The sequence below is a fragment of the Mauremys mutica genome, unplaced genomic scaffold (assembly GCF_020497125.1).
Source record: "Mauremys mutica isolate MM-2020 ecotype Southern unplaced genomic scaffold, ASM2049712v1 Super-Scaffold_100251, whole genome shotgun sequence".
NCBI lineage: Eukaryota > Metazoa > Chordata > Testudines > Geoemydidae > Mauremys > Mauremys mutica.
The window spans coordinates 61624-76651 of NW_025423295.1; the positions used below are offsets into that span (position 1 = coordinate 61624).

Sequence of the window (15028 nt, forward strand, 5' to 3'; positions counted from 1 at the left end):
GATGAGGTGGCCGAGTGGTTAAGGTGATGGACTGCTAATCCATTGTGCTCTGCATGCATGGGTTCGAATCCCATCCTCATCGGGTGCATTTAGTTTTCACCCCTCCTTTGTAGACAACCATCTCCCCCTTTGGAACAATGACAGATCAAACAATGTTGCTTCTTGCAAACAAAAACCTTCTCAGAAACTCAGAACTCCCTTGCTTTAAATAAAATGTCTAAATCCCAGATTTCTTTAAAAAAGAAATTCTCTGGTGCTGTATTTCTTAGTTTTTATCTCAAGAGGTAACATCCTCATCTTCTCCCCCAAACACCCTGGGACCTGCCCAAATTATTAAAATACCCTCAACCCGAGCAAGGCCAGAGCAGTGAACCAGAGCTAGTGTCTAGGCCAAGTTGTTCTGAAGGAGGCAACTCAAACATTTTCTCCCTGCTTCCCTTTGCAAAGTCTGACTGAGAAAACAAAATTCCCCAAACTGAAAATTTTCTGCTGAAAAACGAATACTAGTCTGTTTGGGGACTTTGGTTTGCAAGTATTATTGTTATTATTCTCTTCTGATTTCTGAGTCAGTTCAGTTCAGTCTTTGTCCTCCAGGTGTGTTTCCAGCTGCTGAGTTGTGGGGGAGAGAGGCCAAGTCATGATGTCTCTTCCCCTCTTTCATAGTTTCTTCCAACTTGCTAGGAAGCTCCTTTGTTACCATGTGAGTCAAGCAGTGTCCATTGTCTCTGTGCTATCTTGGGCCTGGTCTACACTAGGACTTTAATTCGAATTTAGCAGCGTTAATTCGAATTAACCGTGCACCCGTCCACACCAGGAAGCCATTTAATTCAACCTAGAGGGCTCTTTAGTTCGAATTCGGTACTCCACCCCGACGAGGGGAGTAGCGCTAAATTCGACATGGCTATGTCGAATTAGGCTAGGTGTGGATGCAAATCGAACTTACTAGCTCCGGGAGCTATCCCACACTGCACCACTCTGTTGACACTCTGGACAGCAGTCCGAGCTCGGATGCTCTGACCAGCCACACAGGAAAGTCCTGGGAAAATTTGAATTCCTTTTCCTGTCTGGACAGTTAGAATCTCATTTCGTGGGTGGACATCGGGGCGAGCTCAGCAGCACCGGCAGCGATGCAGAGCTCTCCAGCAGAGGAGTTCATGTAATCTCTGAATAGAAAGAGGGACCCAGCATAGACTGACCGGGAACTCTTGGATCTGATCGGTGTGTGGGGCGAGGAGGCTGTGCTTTTGGAGCTGCGCTCCAAAAAACGGAATGCAAAGACCTACGAGAAGGTCTCCAAAGCCATGAGAGACAGAGGATACAGCTGGGATGCAACGCAGCGCCGCGGGAAAATCAAGGACCCCAGACAAGGCTACCAACAAATCAAAGCGGCAAACGGACGCTACGGAGCCTGCCACCACTGCCCCACCAGTGACCATGGACTCTGACGATGGGACAGTGTCGACGGACAGTTCCTTGGCGATGTTCGCGGACGGGGAAGATGAGGAAGGGTTTGTGGAGGACGAGGCAGGCAACAGCGCTTACAACACTGGTTTCCCCGACAGCCAGGATCTCTTCATCACCGTCACGGAGATCCCCTACCAACCGTCCCTGGCCATTAACCCGGACCATGAATCAGGGGAAGGATCACTCGGTAAGTGCTTTAACCATGTAAACTTTTATTCTTAATATAACAGGAATCTGAAGTATGTGAAAACAAGGTCTCTCTATATATGGGGCTAGAACAGAAATCCTCCTGGGAGATCTCCACCAAGCTCTCCTGGAGGTAATCTAAAAGCCTCCGCAGGAGGCTCCTGGGGAGATCTGCCTTATTGGGTGCTCCGTGGTAGCACACTTTTCCGCACGAGGCTTTCATGAGCTACTCAGGGAGCATTGCCTCCCCGAGCACGGCTGCATAGTCCCCTGGTTTGTGCTGGCTTTCACGCAGCATGCGCTCTCTAACTCCTTCAGTGACCGTCCTCAGGGTGATCTCGCTCAGAGACTCCTGCATCTAATTAGGGGAAGTACTGTAATGTTACGCCTGGTCCTAAGTATTTTTAAAAAATCTCCGGACAGACGGCATAGCAGAGACTCAGCACTCTGCTGCGTGACGAGCGTAACGGAAACCCAAAGAATCAAATGGACGCTCATGGAGGGAGGGGGGACTGAGGATGCAAGGTATCCCACAGTTCCTGCTGTCTCCGAAAAGTATTTGCATTCCTGGCTGAGCTCCAAATGCTTCTAGGGTCAAAAACAGTGTCCGCGGTGGGTCAGGGCATAGCTAGGCAATTTACGCAACCCCCCACCCACCCCTAGAAGTGAAAGGGAAAACAATCCTCTCTTGACTCTTTTACATGTCACCGTATCTTTACTGAATGCTGCAGATAGACGCGATGGTGCAGCACTCAACACCAACATCCCTGCTCCCCCCACGCTATGGATGGCTGGTGGTACAATAGGATTGATATCCATTGTCATCATCAGCCTATTGGCATATGGGGCAGTGCAAAAGGACTGGTAACCATGCAGACTACCATCTGTTAGGTCAATTAAGGGCGCCTGGCCCTAATTTTTCCTGGTAGATGGTACAATATGGCTGATAACCATCATCATCATAGCAACAGGGGGCTGCGCTTCATCAGCCCCCACCCTTCATGTGGAAAGAAAAGATTCAATTGCCCCTGGACTAGCAGCAGGATGCTGGGCTCCTCTCCTCCACACTCCTTAATGTCCTATCTGGACTATCATAGCAACTGGAGGCTGCCTTCCACTCATTTTTCACTAACAAGTCACTGTGTTTTATTCCTGCATTCTTTATTACTTCATCAAACAAGTGCGGGGACAATGCTATGGTAGCCCAGGAATGCTGGGGAAGAATGGAATGAACAGGTGGGGTTGTTGCAGGAGCACCCCCTGTGAATACCATACAGCTCATAATCTATGCAGGATCTGACACAGAACAGCTGTGCTCTCTGGTTGTCTGATACAGTGGTTCTCTAGTACACTTGCCCATATTCTAGGCAGGACTGATTCTATTTTTAGATACCAAAAAGGAGGAATTGACTCAGGGAGTCATTCCCAGTTTTGGCTTTTGCACCCCTGGTTAAGAGCAGCCAGGGGCACTTATGACAGCAGCAAATGGTGCAGCGCAAAAGAACTGGTAGCCATGCCCGTCTTATTACCAATTTATGGTGTGGTAGATGGTACAATATGGCTGGTAACCATCTCTGCTGTCATGCAAAAGCAAAAGCATGCTGCTGTGTAGCGCTGCTGGACCGCCTCTATCAGCGGCATCTGGTACACATACGGTGACAGGCACAAAAGGCAAAACAGGATCCATGGTTTCCACGCTGTGGCGTCTGCCGGTGCAATCCAGGGAAAACGGGCTTGAAATGATTGTCTGCTGTAGCTTTCCCGGAGGAAGGGATGGCTGATGACATTTACCCAGAACCACCCACGAAAATGGTTTTTGCCCCATCAGGCACTGGGATCTCAACCCAGAATTCACAGAGACAGACTAGACTGTGTTCATTGTTCGCAAACATTTATCTTGGCAAGGAATTCACTCCCTTTTTCCCATCACACAGCTTGGACTGTCTCCAGACCCGCCACAGCATCCCCCTCACAGAGGCTGGCAAAAATTAGGCGGCGAAATAAAAAGACACGGGACGAGATGTTCGCAGAACTTATGGGGTGCTCCTGAGATGACGCGGACCAGCAGAGCCAGTGGAGGGAGACCCTGTCTCTGTACCAGCGCTCACACAGCGAACGGGAGGAGAGGTGGCGTGAGGAAGACAAGCAGGCGACTCAAACGCTGCTTGGACTAATGAGAGAGCAAACGGGCATGTTCCTGCGCCTTGTGCATGTTCTGCAGGACCTCCGGCAGGAGGACAGAGCCCCCCTGCAGTGTATCTGCAACCGCCCTCCCCCGCCACAAAGTCCCATACCCCCCTCACCCAAAATAACCAGAAGGAGGGGCGCCAGAGGCCGTGTAAACTGTCACTGTACCCCAGCAGAGTGCTCAAGTACCCAAAAGCTCTCATACCCTAAATTTTGAAAAGTCCTTTCCTTCCCGCCTCACCCAAGCCCCCATCCCAGTTTCATCCCCTAACTGTCTAGTTGATAATAAAAAATACTTTTCTGTTAATTACTGTTTCCATCATGTTCTTTTAGAGGAGACTGTGTTTGAAGGGGGGGAAGGGGGTTGGTAATGTGACAGGACAATCACCTTTACCAGGGTACAGACATGGGGGCAAGATCAGCAGCAGGTCACACACACACTGCAGTCAGTAGGCACCCTGGTCGGTATGGGAGGTGGTTTGCAGGTTCTGTGTGGGTGGGGGGGTACGTGACTTTGTAGCGGGGGAGGGGGGTTACAGATCTCATGCAACGGTCCCTGTCCTGGACCACAGAGCCACGCAGCAGAGGAATCTGTATCCGTCCTCCCCCGCCAAAAGGCCACATAGCCCCCGCACACAGAGTCCCAAAAAGGAGGGATGGCAGGCTCCGTTGAAACATCCAGTCCGGCACTGCAGACCGCTCTTGGAGCAGGAGCCTGTCATTCCTCGAGTTTACAGGCAGTCTTTACATCACTGCACACCCTACCCAGCACAGTCCGTGTCCCAGTTTCAACCCTGTAACGCAAAGTCATCAATAAAGAAACCTTTGTAAAGTTACAGTGGAACATGTATTTTATTTTTAAACGTGTGTTGGAAGTTGGGAAAGCGGGGTGGGCGGGGTATGTAACTGCAGATGCTAGTCAACAGTCACTTGGTAAAGAAACAGGGGCAGCTTCAGCTTCTCTGTAAAGAAACTGAACAGTCACAGGTCACGCTGCTCACTGCTCGCTGGTACTTGAAGAATTCCTTGTCGCTGTGCAAGGCGCCTGCATAGGGCTTCACGAGCCAGGGCATTAGCGGGTAGGCTGGGTCCCCGACGATCACTATAGGCATCTGCACATCCCCAAGAGTTATTTTGTGGTCCGGGAAGAAACTACCTTCCTGCAGGCGTCTAAACAGACCAGAGTTCCTGAAAACACGCACGTCATGAACTTTGCCTGGCCACCCGACGTTGATGTTGGTAAAACGTCCCCCATGGTCTACCAGTGCTCACAGCACCATTGAAAAGTAGCCCTATTTCTCAGCAGCTGACTGTGGAAGAGGTGGACGATAAGGTGCGAGGAGTTGACAATGGCCATAACTGCAGCGGGATCCGTGCTCAAAGTGCTGTGGCGCCCGTGGTGTCACTGAGCAGAAAAGTGCATGAACAGAGTGCCCGCAGGCGCTTCCAGGGAGGGAGAGAGGGCGTGATTGACGGTTCAATGATGACAGTTACCCAAAACCACGCTCGACACATTTTTCCCCCCAGCATACATTGGGGGGAAATCCCAGGATTCCAATGGGCAGCGGGGAGTGCGGGAACTGTGGGATAGCTTCCCACAGTGCACCGCTTCCAAAGACGACGCTGGCCCCGTTACTGTGGACTCAGACAGTCGAATTAGTGTATTTAGTGTGGATACACAAATTCGACTTCATAAGGTCGATTCCACAATTCGAATTAAGTAGATTCGAAATAGTCTTGTAGTGTAGACGTACCCTTGGAGAAGTCTGCATTGTACACGGTTCCTGGGCTAGTCCTTGGGAGTGTGGATCCCTTCAATGGGCCAGCAGCGAGTCTGGCTCCTCCCTTGTCACACCTGAAAGGCTGGTGGGGGGCATTTCTCAACCTCATAACATATTTCAGTAACACACACAGAGCAAAGCTTTATAACTTCCCAACCAATGCGAGCACACACAATCCAACACGATATTAATGTTCAACAGATCAAGACTTTTGAAATGATACGTCACAAGGCAGACTTTGAACAAACCATGTCATCATTATATGAGAGTGGTGAATATAGGGCTTCCCGGTGCTGCTCTGAGCACAGCGTGCCACACCTGGGCTTACATTGCAATGGAGACGTACCCTTAGAGTCCATCTCTCCTGGGATAAAGATGGCCCACACCTGACTCTCTGCCAATCCCCACTGGGCCCTGACAAGTGTTGTTCGTGTTTGTATTCTATAAAGCAGAGGAGCAGATGAAGTTTTGCTCCCAAGGTGTGTGTGTGATTCTTTGGACAGGTCTACACTACAAAATTAGGTTGGTGTAATTACATTACTTGGGCTGGCAATGCAGTTCTATCAACCTAATCCCGGTGTAGCTAGTGGCTCAGCTGTCAGAACTTTCTGGAGCTATGAAAGGGGAGGGGCCCAGCCTCTGTAGCAGGAATGCAGGGCAGGTGAGTTCACGGCAGGCATGGTGGGATACTGGTGGAGGCCAGTTATGGTGATATAATGACCAGCAGCATTTACAGTGACATTTGTCACTTTAAGTTTGCTGCAAAAAGCACTAGGCCTCTCGTCGAGGTGGTTTTATTTTGTCACCAAAACAGGGCAATTTTGTCGGCAGACGTGGCATTGCAGTGTGTGCACCAGCCAAAAACTGCTGACCGAGGGAGCGTTGTGTGTTTTTCACACATCTGAGCAATATAATGATGCTGAAGTAACCTTGTAGTGCAGACCTGGCCAAAGATTCACACACACAAACACACACACAGCTTGCAAGGAAAACCTCACCTGCTCCTCTGCTTTGCAGAATCCAAACACAAGCAAAGCTTTTCAGGCCCCAGTGGGGATGGCAGGGAGTCAGGTGTGGGCAGACACTGTGTTGTTGACACAGGCAGGCACCATGGCTTAGCTGGCTAAAGCACCTGTCTTGTAAATAGAAGATCCTGGGTTCAACTCCTAGTGGTGCCTTGTTGACTAACTCTTGGGCAACCTGGTATTGGCTATTGTGGGAGGACAAAACACAGAGCTCTTTGGTCTGTCCAGCCTGGTATGGTTGTTTAAATCATACTCACAAGCACTGATAACAGAATTACTGAAAGTTTGGGAGTTAAGAGCTGATAAGTCAGTGTTCCAGCCTGTCACAGATGATCCTGCTTCCTCTGGGACAAGGGCAGGTCTGGGCTCTCACACCAAATGCCTCATTGTGGCTGCCAGAATCTGTGGGCAGCTCATTTAGTTTGCACTGAGTGTTGAGTCCTGCTTTGTGCACCGTGTGTGAGAATGAAAATCCTAAACTGCCCTTTCAAATAACGAAAGCAGCAGGATGTGTTATTGTCCCTGCCCCAAAGCAGACAGACCAATGGAGAAATGTCATTGAGTCCAGGGTAATACTCCACTCCCATTTGACCTTTTTCGCTTGCTAAACTCCCTCCCAACCTTGGGGGGTCCAGAGCCCGGTATTGAGCCTGAGCCGAGATGTCTACACTGCAAATTTACCACCCCACGGCCCTAGCCTGGGAGCCTGCACTGGCACGGGACAGCCGTGGGTGTTTCATTGCAGTGTGGACATAGCCTAGCATTATGTCTACACTGCCATTAACACACCCAAGTCACTATTCTCAAACCCTGGGTCACTTGATTCAGGCTTGTGGGGCTTGTGCTGCAGGGTTATAAAATTACAGTGTAGACACTTGGGCCTGATCCCAGCCTCCGAGACCCCACGAGGGGTGAGGGTCTCCGAGCCTGGGCTCCAGTCTGAGCCCCAGGAGCCCAAATCAGATCATCCAGGCCAGCCGGGCCAGCGGGATTTTGTCACAGTATCGATGCCCTCTCAGGGTATGTCTACACTGCAATGTAAGCCCAGGGTTAGCAGAAGTCATGTCAGCAGCCCCAACACATAACATAAACCACGAGGGAAAGTCCCATTCCCCAAATAAGCTGGGCAGTGTCCTTCTCCCTACGGTTCGTAAGTCCAGCAACCAAAAGTCCTTTAACATGAGCCCAACCCTCTGCACCCCACTCACAGCTGTTGCCATTAGTCAGTGCAAGCCCAGAGGTGCCTCTGTAGAGTTCATCTTCCCTCCTGGGTGGAAAAGGGGGAAATAAGAATGTCCCGTACTCACTATGGTGTCTAGGGACTCACTCATCCCTCCACTGCCCCCCTGTCCTAAGGTTGGTCTAACATCTAAATTTTAGTATTGAGACACAGACCCCAGCCCACTTGGCTTTGGAGCCCCTGTCCCCTGCCTAGCAAGTGCTATTGAATTGAGGGTGAGTCCCTCAGTCGGGGTCTGCCAAGCACAGTTGTGCTGCCCTCGATTCACACAACAAGGATAACAACCCTTTATTTCTCTTGCCCCTATAATATGGAGACTGGGAATCCAACACCAGCCAAAAATGATCATTTCGGCAAACAACCCAACCTATTTCCAACATACTGTAAAATCCACATGCAGACTCATACACGAAACCTTGCAAGAAAATCTTCCTGAGGGGGTCTGAAGCACCTGCTGCTGGAGGGAAGGAGGGAGCTGTGGTTGGGATTAAGGGGCATTGGGAATAGGAGGGGGCTGTGGGTTGGGATTGAGAGGCACTGGGAATAGGAGGGGCCTGTGGGTTGGGATTGAGGGGCACTGGGAATAGGAGGGGGCTGTGGGTTGGGACAGAGAAGGGTGAAGAGGAGCAGGCTCTGGTTGGGAGTGAGGAGCAGTGAGCATAGGAAGGACTGAGGGTTGGGTCTGAGGGGCACTGGGAAAAGAGGGGACATGGGTTTAGGCTGAAGAGCATCTTCATTTGTGGATCCAGCAGGACAGGGGAAGGCAGCAGGTGATTCTAATTCCTTAGGGATATTCTGTGTGTTTGTATGTGTGTGTGTGCGCAAGGGAGGAACATGCTCTATGCCCAGAGGCCTTTATTCCTCCAGGCTGCAAGGACAGAGGGGCTGTCAGGAAGTTGGCCCTTCAAAGCCACACACAAAAAGGCCCTTCTGAGGAAAGGGAAAATCCTGAAGAGAAAAAGTAACATCAAAGAGGATGTGAGAAAGACAGTTTAAGATCTTGATGAGTAGTTTATCACCTGACCAGGGACTTGAACCTTGGACTCTTAGATTAAAAGTCTGATGCTCTGCCAACTGAGCTAGCCAGGCTCACAAAATAAAAGAGCAAGTTGGTGCAGAGGAGAAACTAGTCAAGAAAACAAGAGCGGGAAACAAAATGGGAATCCTGCTCCTCTCTCTGACCTGGTCAGGGGCTGTGCCGATCGGGTGTCTGCACTAAGCTCAGAATCAATATGGTGATCCCGGGGAAGCTTGGGATCCCCAGGTTGCCTAAGGAGGGGTGAATCGGCCAAGGTCGGAAACAGAGCAGGTCAAAACTCCTGAGCCGATCAGTAGTGGGATTGCGCCTGTGAATAGCCCCTACAGCGTAGCCTGGGCAAGACAGTGAGACACGGTCTCTTTTTATACAGACACCCCCCGCAGGGCCTGGATGGGGGGATGGGAGCACCCACATGCTGGGGATTCTGACTTGGGGGGAGGGACGCCCCCCTGCAACATGGATCTTGAAAAGGAGAACAGAGACACCCACAGATCCCGGATGGGGGCAGGCAGGGGAAACCACACACAGGAGCTAGCTCATGGGGTGGGGAACAGAGACACCCACCAGAGATCCTGGATGGGAGCACCCACATGATGGGGATCTTGAACTGGGAGGAGGGAAGCACCATGTACCAGAGGTTCTGAAGGGGGAACAGGGACACCCACACACCAGGTGTCTTGCAGCAAGAGCTGCGGTCTTGATTTACACAGGGCAGTGATGGGGAATTAACCACGTCCCTTGCGGAGCTTGTTCCACTAGATGATAACACTACGAGTTTATATAGAATTTAGCAGCGTTAAATCACATTAACCCTGCACCCGTCCATACAACCAAGCCCTTTATATCGATATAAAGGACTCTTAAAACTGATATCTGTACTCCTCCCGGACAAGGGGAGTAGCGTTGAAATCGGTATTGCCATATCAGATTAGGGTTAGTGTGGCCGCAATTTGACGGTATTGGCCTCCGGCCGCTATCCCACAGTGCACCACTGTGACCGCTCTGGACAGCAATCTGAACTCGGATGCACTGGCCAGGTTGACAGGAAAAGCCCTCCGAACTTTTGAATTTCATTTCCTGATTGCCCAGCGTGGAGCGCCGATCAGCACAGGTGACCATGCAGTCCCAGAATCAAAAAAGAGCTCCAGCATGGACTGTACGGGAGATACTGAAGCTGATCTCTGTATGGGGAGATGAATCTGTTCTATCAGAACTCCGTTCCAAAAGACAAAATGCCAAAACATTTGAAAAAATCTCCAAGGCTATGATGGACAGAGGCCACAACAGGGACTCCACACAGTGCTGAAACTTAAGGAGCTGAGACAAGCGTACCAGAAAGCTGAAGAATGAAATGGACACTCACGGAGGGAGAGGTGACTGATGACTGTAGCTATCCCACAGTTCCCACACTCTCCGAAAAGCATTTGAATTCTTGGCTGAGTTCCCAAAGCCTGAAGGGTCAAAAACATTGTTGCGGGTGGTTCAGGGTATATGTCGTCGCCCCCCCCCCCACTCCCCCCGTGAAAGCAAAGGGAAAAAAATAATTTCTCGCCTTTCTTCAATGTCACCATATGTCTACTGGATGCTGCTTGCAGATGTGGTGCTGCAGCGCTACACAGCAGCATCCCCTTCCCTTCCCTTCCCTTGCGGACGGCAGACAGTACAGTAGGACTGGTGTCTGTCATCGTCATCCCGTGAGTGCTCCTGGCTGGCCTCGGTGAGGTCGCCCAGGGGCGCCTGAGCAAAAATGGGAATGACTCCCAGGTCATTCTTTTCTTTAAGCTTTGTCTAATGGAGATTCACTCCTGCCTGGAATAACATAGCAGCTGGATGCTGCCCTCCCCGCCCCCTTTGAGCTCTACTTGCAGAGGCAATAAAGTCAGTGTTGTTTCATATTCCTGCATTCTTTATTACTTCATCACACAAATGGGGGGATAACTGCCACGGTAGCCCAGTAGGGGTGGGGGAGGAGGGAAGCAATGGGTGGGGTTGTTGCAGGAGCACCCCCTAGAATGGCATGCAGCTCATCATTTATGCGGGATGTCTGGGGCTCTGACTTGTATCGGCCATTTGCTTCTCTGGTTCTTTTGTAGGCTTGCCTGATAGTCTAGACAGGACTGACTCTCCCTTTAGACAAAACTTAAAGAAGAGAATGACCTGGGGAGTCATTCCCATTTTTGTCCATATGCCCCCCAGCCAACCTCACCAAGGCCAGCCAGGAGCACCCATGACAGCAGCAAATGGTTCAGTATAACTAGCAACTGTCATTGTCAACTTGCAAAGCAGCAGACGGGACGGTATGGCTGGTAACCATCTTTGCTAACTTGCAAAAGGCAAGGGGATGCTGCTGTGTAGTGCTGCAGTACCGCGTCTGTCAGCACCATCCAGTAGACATACGGTGACAGTGAAAAAAGGCTGAACGGGCTCCATGGTTGCTGTGCTATGGCGTCTGCCCGGGCAATCCAGGGAATACGGTACGAAATGATTGTCTGCTGTTTATTTCACGAAGGGAGCATTGAGTGATGACATTTACCCAGAATCACTCACGACACTGTTTTTGCCCCATCAGCCATTGGGATCTCAACCCAGAATTCCAATGGGCGGGGGAGACTGTGGGAACTATGGGATAGCTATGGGATAGCTACCCACAGTGCAACGCTCTGGAAATCGACGCTAGCCTCGGTACATAGACGCACACCGCTGAATTAATGTGCTTAGTGTGGCCGTGTGCACTTGACTTTATACAATCTTTCCAAAAAACAGTTTATGTAAAATTGGAATAATCCCGTAGTGTAGACACACCCTGTGATTAACAACTTTGGTGGCTAATTGAAAGGCTGATGGTTCAAACCCAAGTGAAGATGGAGGTGGGTTTTTTTTAACTGATGAGCATCCAGTACATTTTAATAGGCAGAAAAGCTCCTCAATGCTGGTCTAGCCTCATTGGGCAAGCATAAGGAACACTTTTGCCAGATGCATTGGTGGTATAGTGGTGAGCATAGCTCCCTTCCAAGCAGTTGACCTGGGTTTGGTTCCCAGCCAATGCAGGTAAGTGATGTTTTCTCTACTGGGAATTGGTTTAATTTCAGTCACATTGTATCAGTTTAGCAATGGAATGAGAGAATCAATGTCCTGCAGGTCATTCAACACACAAGGAAGGAAGAAAGGGGCGGGACTATACAATGAGCTGTTGGAGTTATCCTGGTATTACAATGTTTGGTTTATTTATTTATTTTAAATTCTTTACTTCCCTCTCCCTTTTAGATTCAGAGCCTTTAAGGTAGAAGGGACCAGTGTGATCATCTAGTCCGACCTGCTGCACCGTGCAGGCCAAAAGACCCCACCCACCCACTCCTGTAATAGACCTGGGAGGGGAGGCAGCTCTGTGCACTGCCCCTACCCCAGGCAGCACATGGAGGCCCTCTGCTCCCCTCCCCCCATGGGTGTGCAGAAATGTGCCAGCAGCACTGAGATGGTTCCCTGCCCACTCTGCCTCCGTCCCTCCGTGCTACTCCCAGAAATGGCCGGCATGTCCCAGCATCCCCTGGGGCAAGGGGAGTGTCTCCATTCACTGCCCCTGCCCTGAGTACCAACTCCGCAGCTCCCATTGCCCAGGAACTGCAGCCAATGGGAGCTCTGGGGGCAGCGCCTGCAGGCAGCGGCACACAGAGACCCCCCTGGCCCCGCCCACCTAGGAGCTGCTGCCGCAGGGTTGTGTGTACCGGTCACTTTGGGAGCTGCAGTGCCCGGGGTAAGCGCCACCCCTCCTGCACCCCAATCCCCTCCCCCAGCGCAGAGCCCGCACCCAAATTTCCTCCCAGAGCTTTGCTTGTCATCCTTTCACCCAGAACCGTCTTTCTTCTCCTGGGCTGCAAGTAGCCATCCCTGGGAAGCCAAGAGGCAGGCACAGGATTCTACCTCCCCGCAGCCAACCGCACCTCCCCAGGCTTTGCAGAACGAATGGTGACACTCTACTAACCCCACTTAGCCACCCTGAGACACTTAGCTTCTGCCCTGCCTTCCTCAGCTCGACTTTCCTCTTTTGCCCCATACCCGCCTCACTTCCTCCTTTGGCATGTCACGCAGAGGAGGCAGCAGGAAGAGTCGGCCGCCATAGGCCAATCTCCAAGTGCAGAGGAGACCAAGCCACAAGGCTTCAAAAGGTGACCGGCCCAGATCCTCTAGCTTTCCCCTGCTGATGCCAAGGCTTTTTCTCACCTCATTTCACCACCCTCTGCCCTGCAGGGGTTGAGTTTATCGCAGGTGTTACCCAAAATTGGGCCAGCTAGTAAGCGTAGGGAGGACTAATGACCCACCAGCGTTTGGCAGAAAGCAGCACAGTTATTATACTGACAGCTAAGCTCAAAAGAAGAAGTGGGGGGTGTCACACTCACACTTATGCTCCCAGGACATGCACAGCACTGGAGATGTCAGGATTCTGCAAGGTAAGTGTCCCACAGCACAGCTATGGATGGTGCGATGAAGGTAAGTCTTCCTGAGGCACAATGAAATACAACGCAGAGAACCACTGGCCAGGTGGTCTGGGCAAAGGGCATTCACTGGAGATACAAGCTTGTGAGTGCTCTCCTGAGCACAGGGCCCCTTCCCCTTTTAAGGACCTGCACCTAGTGGCCTGCGACTAGAGATGACTTGGCTGCATCTGGTTGGTCACACTCCACCTTGGGCAGTGTCCATGCTCTGGGTGTGTGATCGCTGCCTAATTAGAGTCCCAGACACCTTGTCTACCTGGGAGCTCTTCTGCTCTTCAACCAGCCCATTCATCCCACGAGCAATCCAGGAGGGAGCAGGAGGGGGAAAAGGCACTTCACAGGCATTCAGAGAGGGAGAGGAGACAAAAGTGGGAGCGGGGGAAGTATAAGAGACCTTTTGAGCATAGAAATCACTGCTGCTCCTACAACAGCAGGAGCTGGGAAAATTAAGGCAGCATGTTTCTGCCTGGTTTTGAACCAGGGAACTTTTGTGTGTTAGGCAAACATGATAACCACCACACTACAGAAACTCTCTTGCAAAGCTTTGCCCCTCCCTTCATAAGACCATAAGAATGGCCATACTGGGTCAGACCAATGGTCCATCCCACCCCACATCCTATCTGCCAACAGTGGTCAATGCCCGGTGCCCCAGAGGGACTGAACCTAACAGGTAATGACCAAATGATCTCTCTCCTGCCATCCATCTCCACCCTCTGACAAACACAGGCTAGGGACACCATTCCTTACCCAGCCTGGCTAATAGCCATTCATGGACTTAACCTCCATTCATTTATCTGCAAAAAGAACGAGGAATACTTGTGGCACTTTAGGGACTTACAAATTTATTTGAGCAAAAGCTTTTGTGGGCTAAAACCCACTTCATCAGATGCATGCAGTGGAAAATGCAGCAGGAAGATACATATATATATATATATATATACACACAGAGAACATGAAAAAATGGGTGTTGCCATACACACTATAATGAGAGTGGGCAGTTAAGGTGAGCTATTATCAGCAGGAGAAAAAAACCTTTTGTAGTGATAATTGGGACGGCCCATTTCCAACAGTTGACAGGAAGGTGTGAGTAACAGCAGGGGGACAAATAAACATGGGGAAATAGTTTGACTTTGTGTAATGTCCCATCCACTCCCAGTCTTTATTCAAGCCTAATTTAATGGTGTCCAGTTTGCAAATTAATTCCAATTCAGCATCTCTCGTGGGAGTCTGTTTTTGAAGGTTATTTGTTGTAATATTGCGACTTTTAGGTCTGTAAATGAGTGACCAGAGAAACTGAAGTGTTCTCCAACTGGTTTTTGAATGTTATAATTCTTGACATGTGATTTATGTCCATTTATTCTTTTACGTAGAGACTGTCTGGTTTGGCCAATGTACATGGCAGAGGGGCATTGCTGGCACATAATAGCATATATCACATTGGTAGATGTGCAGGTGAATGAGCCTCTGATAGTGTGGCTGATGTGAGTAGGTCCTATGATGGTGTCCCCTGAATAGATATGTGGACAGAGTTGGCAATGGGCTCTGTTGCAAGGATAGGTTCCTGGGTTAGTGTTTTTGTTGTGTGGTTGCTGTTAAGTATTTGCTTCAGGTTGGGG

General features: G+C 50.4%; 1 non-coding gene across 1 annotated transcript; it reads left to right on the forward strand.

Annotated features, from left to right (window-relative positions):
* On the forward strand, positions 1–82 carry TRNAS-GCU. The gene has a single exon. It is a non-coding gene; the product is annotated as a tRNA-Ser (tRNA).
* The last annotated feature ends 14946 nt before the right edge of the window (positions 83–15028 follow it).